This window comes from Psammomys obesus, unplaced genomic scaffold (genome assembly GCF_907164565.1).
Source record: "Psammomys obesus unplaced genomic scaffold, mPsaObe1.curated_primary_1811, whole genome shotgun sequence".
Classification (NCBI taxonomy): domain Eukaryota; kingdom Metazoa; phylum Chordata; class Mammalia; order Rodentia; family Muridae; genus Psammomys; species Psammomys obesus.
Genome location: NW_026587032.1, coordinates 2,443,681 through 2,456,084, shown reverse-complemented (window position 1 = coordinate 2,456,084; position 12,404 = coordinate 2,443,681). Strand labels below are relative to the sequence as shown.

At 47.7% G+C, this 12,404-nt stretch overlaps 1 long non-coding RNA gene across 1 annotated transcript in view; it reads right to left on the bottom strand.

Annotated features, from left to right (window-relative positions):
- Positions 1-577: 577 nt before the first annotated feature.
- LOC129673192 (uncharacterized) overlaps positions 578-12,404 on the bottom strand; it is a 14,211-nt gene continuing 2,384 nt past the window's right edge. Inside the window, exons 2-3 of the long non-coding RNA XR_008719626.1 lie at positions 5,699-5,861; positions 578-764 (exon numbers count right to left, since the gene is read on the bottom strand). This is a non-coding gene — a long non-coding RNA (uncharacterized LOC129673192). The remainder of the gene's footprint in view (positions 765-5,698; positions 5,862-12,404) is intronic.

Sequence of the window (12,404 nt, the reverse complement as noted above, 5' to 3'; positions counted from 1 at the left end):
TGGAGCTGCAGTGTAAGGAGGAGCCCGGCTTGAGTGAGGTCAGGAGAGATGGATGCTGAGAACAAAGCATAAGGAAAGCAAGAGGTCTCTACAGAGCCAGGAACTATTTGAAGCTAAATGTGGACCATGACGGCTCTGGTGTGCCTCTTGTCTGCGTGAGTGGTTGGATGGTCCCTAGAGACCTCCATGGATGGCGCCCACTTCCTGGTACTCTCTTTTCCTGTGTTCCTTTCTGTGGGCACACACTCATCACCAGCACCATTTCTCTCCTCCTCTTTCTTCATCCTCCCACTAGGGGGCAGACTTGATTGTTCCTTGAGACAAAATGCAGCATCTTGGAAAGAACACTTCCTTTCCCTCTAAGATAGCTGGTCCTTTCTCCACCATCAGTAGAAACTACACTCCTTGGATGCTTTCCAGTTCAGAAGTGGGCTCTGCCATGAACCCTTTGGTTACATAAACCTATTCAAACTCACTTTCAAAAATACAAAAGTTACAAGGGTTGATGAGTGACTGCTGACAGCCATGTTTTGTACAGTCTGGAGAATAATCTACCCGAGCTATGTTTTCAGTTTTGGATGAGTGAGTTTATTAAACGTACAGTAAGGTAAAGTAAAAGAACCGATGTCAGATGTATGGATGGTTAGAAGCGGAAACAAAATCAACCTGGCACTCAAAATGTCCAGCAGGAATTGACTGAGGAAGGTCCTCTAAGGCAGTCCGCTGGAGTTTCTGATAAAGAAAGCTTCCTTGGGTGAGGCTTCCTGATAAAAGGACAAATAGCAGCAGATGGAGATGACATCGTCAGACAGACAACCCCAACATCCAGCAGAAACGGACTGGGAAAGCTGAGGCAGCAACTGAAGTTTCTGAGTGAACTCTGAGCTTCAGCTCCTCCTGCTCCAGGTACTTTTATACCCTGGGATAAACACAGGTAAGGCCTGGTGGAGGTGCCCCGCCAGCTCTTCTCAAAGACACAGCGTTCTCACTCTTGGGCTGTTTTGCTGTTCTCACCTCCGTGTCACAGAGTTAGAAGGGCAACCCATACACAGACGGGGGTCTTAGAAAGTACTTTGATTGGGGGGTGGGGGAGAGGAGATGGCTCAGTGGTTAAGAGATCTGGCTACTCTTCCAGAGGACCCAGGTTCAAGTCCCAGCACCCACACGGCAGCTCACAACTGTCTGTAACTCCAGCTCCAGGGGACCTGCTTCCTCCCTGTCTCCGACACCAAGTGTTTTTCACACGTTTCTCTGTGGTAAACAAAGCGCAGCAGGCAGGAGCGTCGCGTTTCCTTTGCACTGATGATGAATACTGTGCACGGGAGGCCTGCCACTGTCATTTCCTGCGTGCTCGCTGCAGGTCGGTGCTGAAGTAACAGCAGGGAACAGTGTCCCTTCTCTCGCTCCCTGGAGTAGTCCACCGTGTGTGTGAGTGTGTGTTTGTGTGTGTGTGTGTGTGCTCGTGTGCACGAGAGCGTGTGTGTTACATTGCTTTTTGTTTTAGTGTGTGCACAAGTGCTTCCTCTATTGCTTCCCTACCTGAGACAGGCTCTCTCACTGGCTCAGTGAGACCGGGTTGCAGGTCAGCTCCCGGGTTCCTCCTGTCCCAGCCTCCCCAGCACTGGGATTACAGGTGTATGCCACCATACAGGAATTTTTACATGAGTGCTGAGGGTGGGGTGGGGTGGGGATCTGGACTCAGGTCCCCTTTCCCGAATGAGCCGCCTCCCCAGCCCCTTTCCCTACTCCCCTAAGAATATTTGGGGCTGGATTTTATTCCTCTAATCCATTTGCTGTTCCTGTGACATCACATGGCTTTAACCATGAGGGCATTAGAGTTTAACAATTAATCTTTCCACCTCATTCCTCCTCTACAAACTTGTCAGAGGTGCTCCTGTTCATGTCCAGTAGTCAGTGACTAGGTGTGCTGTGCTCTGGGAAAACAAACACCTCTGAACCGTGACTGGGGAGCTCCCTGGATCTAGAGAGAGAGTGGGCATAGAGATCTTTCCTCTAGAGACCCCCTTCACACCCTCAGAAAGTCAGTAGTTATATCTCTGTGGCCCCCTTCTATTCTTGAGCCTCGGGTACAACCTGCTTTCTCCTTGAGCCCAGCCTGGAGCTCTTTATGTCCTACCAGACCCCAGAGGGTATGGGCGGTCTAGGGTTAGCACCTGTTCTTGCACGTACATATGTGCTTTTACACACACACACACACACACACACACACACACACACACACACACACACCTTTTCCCTCTGCTGTCTTCATCCTCACTCCAATTCCTATAAGCAAGTCCTGGAAAATGACTGCCCAATTCCTACACCTCCAACCTTAGTTCATCTATTCACTAAATACTGACCAAGAACCTCCCGGGTACTGAGCATGTTATTAGGAAAACATTTCAGACGAACAGAATAGGAACACAAGCTGGGGCTGGAGTTGCAGCATCACAATAGGGTGCTTGCCTAGCACATACAAAAACCTGGATCCAATTCCCAACACTGCATAAAATTGGGGGGGTGGGAAGGACACCTGTAACCCCAGGTTTGGGAGGGAGCATGGCAGAAGAAGACTCAGAAGCTTAAGGCCATCCTTGGCTATGTAGCAAGTTCTAGGCTAACCTGGGCTATCTGAGATCCCATCTCACACACCCAAAAGTACAAACCATCAACAGTAATATGAAGGAAATTCGGTCATTCAATGGAACTTTATATAATTTGCTTTATGCTTTATATGAGGGGTCTGGAAAGCCCTCATGGAGCAGGTGACCCGAGCAGGGACCTGAGGTGGGGATGAGCACCTGTTGGCTAGCATTGCCGACGGAAGGAGCAGGAAACGCAAAGGGCAAGGGCAAGGGTTGTGCTCCTGTGTTCTAAGAATAGTGAACGAGGTGGCTGCCTAGCAGATGAAGTCAGAGCGAAGCGGGGTGGACGGGATAACTGTGTTGACCTTGTAGGTCTTGGCAAGGATTTTTGGCTTGTGCCCCGAGATGGGAAGCCAGGGAGCTGGCATAATCTGGGCTTACAGTCTAAACAGGATGGCTCCAGCCACAGTGGGAAGACTTTAGTGTAAGGGGCAAAGGTGAAAGCAGGAAGGGTGACTGCGTCCATCCCTGACTAATTCCTAACTCGCCCGCACCTCCAGTCAAGGTCTCAGCCTGGCCTGCCCAGGCTTGCCTGTCTCCAGGCCTCTCCTCGGTTGTTTCCCCACGTAATAACAAAAGGAAGTTTGAAAATGGCAGTTACTTCTGTTAACTTCCATGCTTCCTCACTCCTCGTAGACAAAGTCTAAAACCCCAAACCCTGCTGACAAGGCCCGGTGGGGTCAGCCCTCCTATGCCCTGCGCACAGCGCTCTTGGATCACACAGTGACTCAATCTGTGCTAAGCATCAAGCCCCCTACCCCAAACTCTCCCATGAGTCCTTGATCTTTTCAATTTCAAACCCAATCTTTCCTTCTGCTTCTCTGAATGACTGACAGGCTTTATTTTCTTCCCTTACTCCCCGAGACCTGCTGTGCTTCCAAGGATGAACTTGAGCTCCTGATCCTTCTATATCAGATGCTGGGTTATAGCCGGGTACCACTGTACCCAGCTCCCTCTAAGTGACTCAATGGAAGAAGAACCTAGAAAAAATGCTTGAGGGTACTTGGGAGGTGTATGTATTAAGCAAGAGCTGTCCCGTGTCCCTTTGCCACTGTAAAGAGCTGTGAAATCAGACCTCATCTTCACTAGTGTCTGACCATTTAGGACTGTAAGGCCGAGAGGCCTCAGTGGTTCCTACAGGGCCCAGGCTTGGCCTCAGCCATGTGGGCTCAGAAACCCACTATAGAGGTAGCCAGTGAGTATGTCTGTCTCCCTTGTCAATCGGAGACTGGGACTCAGAGCCACTTGCTCCTCTTCTTTACTGACAGAAGCAGCAGTGGACAGACAGACACTCAGCTCCTTTTCTCACCTGTAGGCACACAGGAAGCCAGCACCCAGCCACAGACTCAAAGGAAGCAATTATATGGATGATCTAACTATAATGGGGTTGACGTGCTCCAGGCCTTCCTGCCAGCCAGGTTGTGTGAGCTCAGAAAGGCTGATAGACTTGTCATGGTCCCACACCAGCTAATCTCAACAGCGAGAAAAACTAGGACAATTGCATGTTTCCTCCTGGAAGAGTACTGCTTGCTCCACTAACTGCCAGGAAAGTCGGGGGCGGGGGTGGGGGAAGGAGCCGAAATGGCAGCTGGCCAGCTGGCACTGCAATGTGGGGTTTAAGGACCACTAGGACATGGAGGGAAAAGGTGGTAAATCCCTCCCCCTGCCCAGAGGGGACATTGATTGGCCCAGCAGATCTTGCTTGTCTACCAGAGAGCTGACAGTCTGTCTCTTCCTTCTCTCTCACTTCCAGGTTAAGCCTTTGTGAGGAATCAAACACAGCAAAGAGGCAATAGAAACCCTCTAGCCAGGGCTACTCCCTGGCCTGGATGGAAGGCCTCTAGTCTTCTGTTTGGACCCTGACAGCCCGCTTGGGTGTTGAGGGGTGGGGCTGTCTTTTTTCTCTTAAAACAAAACAAAACAAAAAAACATGACAACAGGCAATTAAGAACCACTAGGGTGGCTGCTGGTGTCCTAAGTTTAGGGCTCTATGGAATCCCCCATGCTGCAAAGCTCCAGAACGTTCCTTCCTGCCCAAGGTGCTTCTATACTTTTGCTTATCATGGGGAACACCTTATCACATCAAAAAGAATCCCAAATCAGAGGGCTGAAGTGACACTCAACTTGTCAACTGGTGACAAGAAACTTACCCAAAGAGAAGCCACCTTCTTTTCTGTCCATTATGGCTGCCATCAATCCATGGGTGGGTCCCTCTAAACTGGGCCCAACCAAGGATGCTTCACCCCCACCCCCACCCCCATCAGTTGTCTCTGATGGGGGAAAAATGTTCTGATGACCATCCCTTTACAAGCCCAGTGGCTTTAGAAAAGGCAATAGAAGAGACTTGCAAAACAATTACTTCCTCTGTCCCAGCAGCTCGCTCTGGCCACACCAAATCTGCCATATACCCTCCTCTTCCTCCTAAGCCATCATTCTGCAGGTCACCTCTCCCTCAGCCCCTCCCACCACTATCAAGCAGCTTTGTATACCCGGGACTCCACTGTGAGTGGAGATCCAGGCATTCCCATTTAATGTTAACCCCCCCCCCAAGGTAAACCTCTTAATTGGTACCCTTGTCAGGCCGGAGATTTAAAAGCGCTCAGACAGGAGGTAAAGAAGACCGAATTTAGAATTCACGTGCAGTGGGCCAGATCTCTTCTCTGAAGTCAGATGACCGCCTAGGATTGGCGAGACATTTGTCGCTCTCCTCTCGCTGGCCCACTTTCCCTACAATGGGAAACTCTATACAGGGATGAATGCCTCCAGCAATTCAGGTGAAATCAGGGCCAAAGCAAGGTCACATGGGAGTAGGATGAACTTTTTGGCCAGGGAGCCTTTTCCACAGGAGCCCAACAGTCAACTCAGCCAGCAGGGTACCATGATCAGGTCCATCTCTCCTCTCTTCAAGCCTGGGACGTGGCTTACAAAGCCCACCTTCTGGCTTACAAAGCCCCAGCTCCTCCGTGCTCTTCCTCCACTGAAAGCAGGAAGAGGCTCTCTCTGACTTTATCCATAGAACAAAAATGAGCTTAGAAAGAAAAATTCCTAACCTGTTAGACAAAGACCTCTTTAAAAACGTCACGTGAGAGGGTATGGCTTCTGAACGTAGGCTTGCCTGCCAGGGCCTTAAAGATGAACGCTGATAGTTTGTGTCCACTCGGGATATTGGGACAACATCCCACCAGGCCGCTTCTATTGGCCAGGCCTTTGCAGCTGTGATAAAAACAGAAGGGGCTTATTTTAATTGTGGTAAGCAAAGGTACTGGAAAGACAAATGCCCTATGGGAGCCCCCACACACACACACCAAAAATGCCATCATCCCCACGACTGTCTGTCCTGATGCCGTAGGGGCTTTCACTAGAGGAAAAGCTGTCACTCTCATTATAACAAGGATAGCAAGCCACTGGAGCCTTTAAACTTAAAATGCTGCAGCCCTCAGTCCCAACAGTTAGAGGGGAAAACTGCTCCCATAAAAAGGCTTTATGGGTCTCCAGCATCTCAGAAGGCTCTCAGCCGAAAATCACTATGAAAATAGGTGACAAAACCATTCAAAGGCCTTATTGACACTGGAGCAGATAAAACCATTTTAAGACAAGAAGTCCCGCAAGGTTGGGAACTAATTCCTGGATCTCAGCTTTTGGGTGTAGGAGACTGCACTCATGCTTTTCCCCCCAAACAAGTGTACAAATGGGAAGACCCGGAGGGGTCCAAAGGCTTGATATGTCCTCTTGTGGTCAACATTGCCACCAATCCTCTAGGAAGAGATATTCTGGAAGCCCTGGAAAGTACCCTTTCTAGTCAGCCCAAAGAGAATTACAATAAATGACTGTAGCCATCATAAAAAACTTAAAATCCTTCCCCCGGGTTATCCCTAATTCTAAGGGCGGCTGTTAAAAATATAAAACTCTCTGCCTTGACTGGCTCTTCAATGAGCCTATCTGAGTTGAACAATGGCCTCTATCAAGGAAGAAAGTTAGTAAAATAATAACTCCAACTTCACCATATTTGTCCTTCCTGTAGCCCATGGAACACCTGTGTGTTCACTATTAAAAGGGCAAGGGAATGTCTTCAAGAACAGACCTCTTGAAAGGATAGTGAGATAAGTGGGGTGAGGGGCTTGTTGGGTGAGCATGAGGACCTGAGTTCAGATCTCAGTACCCAGACTTTTTTTTTTTAGGTCAAGTGTGGCTCTGGTCACATGCCTATAACATCCCCCCTCCCTCGTACTGTACAAAGTAGAAAGACAGGAGGATCACAGGGGCTTACTAGTCACCAGCCTAAGGCCGAGTTCAGTGGGAAGACCCTGTCTCCAAGAAATAAAGTGGAGAGCAATGAAGTGGGACACCTGATCCCCTCCTCTGTCCTCCACAGAAACCTATACACCTGCACATAACCACGCCCACAAACATACCATATGCACACAAAAGTAGACAAACACACAAACTTATATATGTACATATATACATATGCACACATAAATACACATGTATACATAAATACACATATATGCATATATGTGCCATCCCTTGGAATTCTATTTTAAGCCAGATACTGTTGGGCATCTACTTAATATCTAAAGAACTTCTCACATTGAGAGAAAATTCTAGAAACTGTCTCTAGTCCGAAGACTAATCTTTCTTAACAGGCAGGCAGACACTGCCCTTAAGGTTTTTGAACAACAGAAATGCGGCTACCCGGGAGAGAGAGAGAAAAGAGGGTTTTATAAGCAATCTTGGTGTTGGCAGCTGTCCTGCAGTTCCCATGATGTGACCCAGGAGGAAGAAAGAAGCCATCTGCAGCCAGCTCCTATGGCTTCTATCCTGAGACTTGTCACCCACTAAAGCTGGGACATTTTGCAAGCAGAAGTCCTTTCGCCAGCAAAAGGACTTCCCAAACTGTTCTGAGGGAGGGAAGGTAGGAACCAAACCAGTTCATTTCAGTCTCTCTCGAAAAGATAAAGACTAGCTGGACTAGTGCAAACCTTCAATCCCACCTGGCCCTCGGGAGACAGAGGCAGATCTCTGAGTTCCAGGCTAGCCTGAACTACAGTTCTAGGATAGTCAGGGCTACGCAGAGAAACCCTGTCTCAAAAAAATAAAATAAAAACAAACAGACAAAAATCAAAGATAAAGGCTAACGGGGCCAAGTGCCTCTCAGCCTCCCTTCCTTTAGAGCCATCCAGGTGTGCACCAAGGTGGCCTGGGTCACCTGGGAAATAACTGGCAGGGAAGCCGAGCTCTTACTGGACACTGCAGGTTGATTACCTAAAGAGGTACAATATCCGAAAGACAGTGTGACAAGGACTGGGAAGAGGTGAAGTTAAACCTTTTCTCAAGCCTCTTACTCATGCTGTGCATTCTTTTTTTTAAAATAAACATTAATTACATTTTGGTTTATTTACTTGGGAAGGGGCAGGCCATAGCACACATGTGAAGGTCAAAGGGCAGCTTGTGGGAGTCTCTCTCCTTCCACTTTGTTAGTCCCAAGGCTTGAACTCAGAGTGTCAGACTTGGCAGCAGTCGCCTGCCACCTCACCAGCCCCAGAGTGGGCTCTTAAGCGCCCATTTCTGTCTGTTTCTGGCTGTTCTGTTCCCCTCTTAGGGAGATGTCCTAGTTGGGTTTCTGTTGCTATGGCAAATATCGTGATCATAGAAACTTGGGGAGGAAGTGTTCAGCCTACACATCCAGATAACAGTCCATCATTGAGGGAAGCTAAGTCAGGAACTCAACAGGACCATGGAGGGGTGCTGCTTCCTGGCTTGCTCCCCATAGCTGGCTCAGTCTGCTTTCTTATATGACCCAGGACCACCTGCCCAGGGGTGGCACTGCCCACAGCAGTCAGTCTGGACCTTCCCACATCAATCATTCATCAGGGAAGTCCACCCACCCATCCATGCAGACCAATCTTATGGATGCATTTTTTTCAGCTGAAGCACCTTCTTCCCTGACGACTCTAGATTGTGTCAAGTTTGTGGCAAAACAAACAAACAAAAACAAAACCTAACCAAACCAGGCTCATGATCTTCCCCAGGGGTCATGCAGCTGAGCTCGTGGTGTTTCTCCACAAAATACTGTCAGTTCCTGAAGCTAACCTCTGAACATATCTTAGCTCAAGTCATGTGAAGCCTGAACACAGGGGTGAGAGGGACAAACTGTCAGCATCAAAGTTACCTTGGAACAAGCAAACAGCTAAACATGAAACCACAACTGGTGTCAGGGCTGTGAGTTGTGAGCTTTTAAAGCCAGGCTTGCAGCTGGAGAAACAGCGCAGCGGTTAAGAGCACTGGCTGCTCTGACAGAGGACCCAGGTTGGGTTCCCGGCACCCACCTGGCAGCTCACAACCATCTGTAACTCCAGTTCTGGGGGATCTGATGCCCTCGTCTGATCTCCATGGACACCAAGCATAAACACAGTACACATGTGAGAAAAAAAAATTCACACAAATAAAATCAAAGTAAATAAATCTTTACTGTTGTAAGGCTTAATATGCTTCTTCTGGTTTTCCAATGATATTTCCATTTTACTGGTTAAGAAAGTAGGCAAACTGTGGTTGGAGAGATGGCTTAGAGGTTAAGAACAGTGACTGTTCTTCCAAAGATCCTGAGTTCAATTCCCAGCAATCACATGGTGGCTCATAACCATCTATCATGAGATCTGGTGCACAGGCTGCTGTATAAATAAACTAACTAAAAAAAAAAAAAAAGAAAGAAAGAAACCAGGCACAGGAAAATACAGTTCGTATAGGGTCTGTGAGTGAGTGATCAATGAAATTATATAAAATAAGCCTACTTTTTCTAATCCCTATGCTTTGTTGGCAAATCTTCCTTGACTGATAAGTACAATGCTCTCCTGGATTTAAAAGGCTCCTGTGTCACCCTGGACTCTGAGCTATTTGCCTTCAAGTGCAGGAATCTGAGACACTGCAGGACCAGGTTCCCACCAGGATTCATGTTCTCCCAATAATGGACACGTCACACTCTCTGCGCTCAAGCTCAGGGAACAGTGAGAGGGAGAGGGCAGAAAGACTGTAAACTCCAGATGTTGGGGAGGACAGCTGTAAAACATAGACGTTGTAACGGTTTTAAACTTGTTGACTGAAAAGGGCACAAAGACTTCCAAGGAGAAGGCGCCACTATTTAAAGAAATGGTGAAACACCTGTTCTTGTTTGGTTTCTGTTGCTGTGATAAGCGCCATGACCAAGAAAGCAACTTGGGGAAGAGTTTATTTCCAGTTACAGATTGATGGAAGCCAAGGGCAGGAGCTTACAGGTTCATGGAAGCCACTCCTTGAATAAACTCAAGAGGTCGCTGATGAGTGATCCTGCATGTCTGCAGGACAAAAATAAGCCACTTGATTGAGATGCCCATGAGCAAGAAATTGCAGCTGGTGTATCGGTGCAGTTGCCGGGTCCCTTGAGGACAGATGTTTATTTCTCTAACCTACTAGTTGCCATGTGGTGGGATTGGCCGCCTTGTTGAGAATAGTTGCTACAACTTGCTTTTTCATTAAAGAGGCAGAAAAACTGGGGATCACTGACAGATCTGAAACCAGGTCTCAATTGTTCTTGAAACAGAAGGACATCTGTCTGAAAAGGTGGTAGACCAGAGTCTTTCCATCTGACTTCCAAGACCCTCACCCCCACCTGTGGGCCATGACCCTCCAACTGACCCTTTCACAGGGTTGCCTAGGACCATGGGAAAACATGGACATTTACATTATGGTTCATAACAGTAGCAAAGTTACAGTTACAAAGTACCAACAAAAATTATTTTATGGTTGGAAATTATCAACATGAGGAACTATATTAAAGGGTCTCAGCTTTAGGAAGGTTGAGAACCACTGTTGTAGTCCATGACTGCCTGGAAGGAAGTGGCTCACCATACTCAAGCAGATAAGACCTGCTGCAGGCAGCCTTTCTGAAAGGCTGGAAAGTGGTCCATAGAAACAGCAACGTGACCAAGAGTCTATCTGTGGCCACAGCTTCTAGACCATGGTGTGCCTAGGAGGTCAGTGAATCAGCAGGTGACCAAATGGTACCTGGCATTTGCTCTTCAGTCTCCAGGATATAGGCCAGTGCCCCGGCCCAGAACCTATTGTTTTAAGACAAAGCCAAGTATCTTTCTGGAAGAACCCAGTCAATGAAACCAAGAGCATGCACACACAAAAGTGGTTTTTCCCCCAGTCGCTTCCCATAAGAGATCTGTGGCTTTTCATTACAGGAACTCTGATGGAGGTGGAAGTGAGGGTAGGGGTAGGAGTGGGGACCCTCTCCTATAAAATGAGTCCCTATAAAAAAGAAAGTTTCTTGAGGTGTCCTATATGTAACTGCAAAGTCTAGGGGATGGAGAGATATGTCAAATAACTTTCCACCACTATAACAAAACATCTGAGGTGATTTACAAAGAGAAAAGGTTACTTGGACTCATAGTTTGCAGGATCCAATCCATGCTGATTGCCCTTAATGTTTTGGATCTGTAGCAAAGAACTAAAACTATGTTGTATGGGTGTATGGCAGAGCAAACACATTTACATCAAGCAAAAGGAAAACAGGAAGGAGCTCAGGTCCCTTTAAGAACACACACCCAATGACCTAAGGATCTCCTAAAGGTCCTGCCATCTTTCAACAGGCTACCCTGGGGTACACGTAGCCTGAGGGAAATGTTTAAGATCCAAGCTCTAACAAGGCGGGGAGAGATAATGGAAACAAGTCAGGTACTATAGGCAAAGCCAAAGAAAAGACTGTGTAGCTAGGGACATGCTCCATGGTTAACAGCGCTTGCCTTACAGAGGACCAAAGTTCTGTTCCCGGTCAGGAGGCTTACACATTGAATATAATTCCAGCTTCAGGGGAATCAGTGCCCTCTTCTGGTCTTCCCAGGCACCCTCACATATGTGCACATATACAGAATCACACACACACACACACACACACACACACACACACAAATAAATTAATTTTTAAAAGGTTATGTTAATGTTGACTTAAATCCCATCCTTGGCAACTCCCAGGTCCACTTTGCCTTGCTATGTGCAATCATTCTGGCCTGTTAGTCCTGCTTCTTCCTCTCCCATCCCAGAACCATAACGGGAGTTTTGGTTTCTTTGTAAACTCAGTTATGTTATGTAAATATGTTTTTGTTTTAATCCCAAGTGTGGGATTTTAGTTTGGGCTTTAGTTTGTCCACAGCTGATTGTTATCTCCTGCAGGGCGTGGCTTTTGCCAGCTGGTAATGGACTGCCACGTGCACCGAGGAGGAGGGGGTAGTCTAGGGCTCTGAGTATATAAAAGAGAGCCCAGAAAGTGAGAGTGGTGTGCGGTGTTCTGACCTTTCAGAAAGGTCAGAAGTGGTAGGCTTGGGATCATGTCTAAGCGGGTCAGAAGGGTATGCGTATCATGAGGTAGTCAGACACTACCTCAGCTGTGCCAGCACTCCTCCCTCTGCTCAACCCTGTGGCCTCCTGAGGTAGTTCTCTGCAGCCAACTGATGGGAGCAAAATATGCAACCCCTGACTCCCAGATGTATTCGCTTACTATGTCGATACTAGCCAGAAATCACTCTCACACATCTCAGGGGTGAGCTTAAGGAATGGTGGCGGCATAAGCCAAACCCATTTCTGATTCATTTTTGGGCAGAGGAAATGGGATGCTTTACATACCCTTGTCAACAATTGGCAAACCGCTGAGGTGACTGATACCTGCTTAGCTCACACACACACACACACACACACACACACACACACACACACACACAC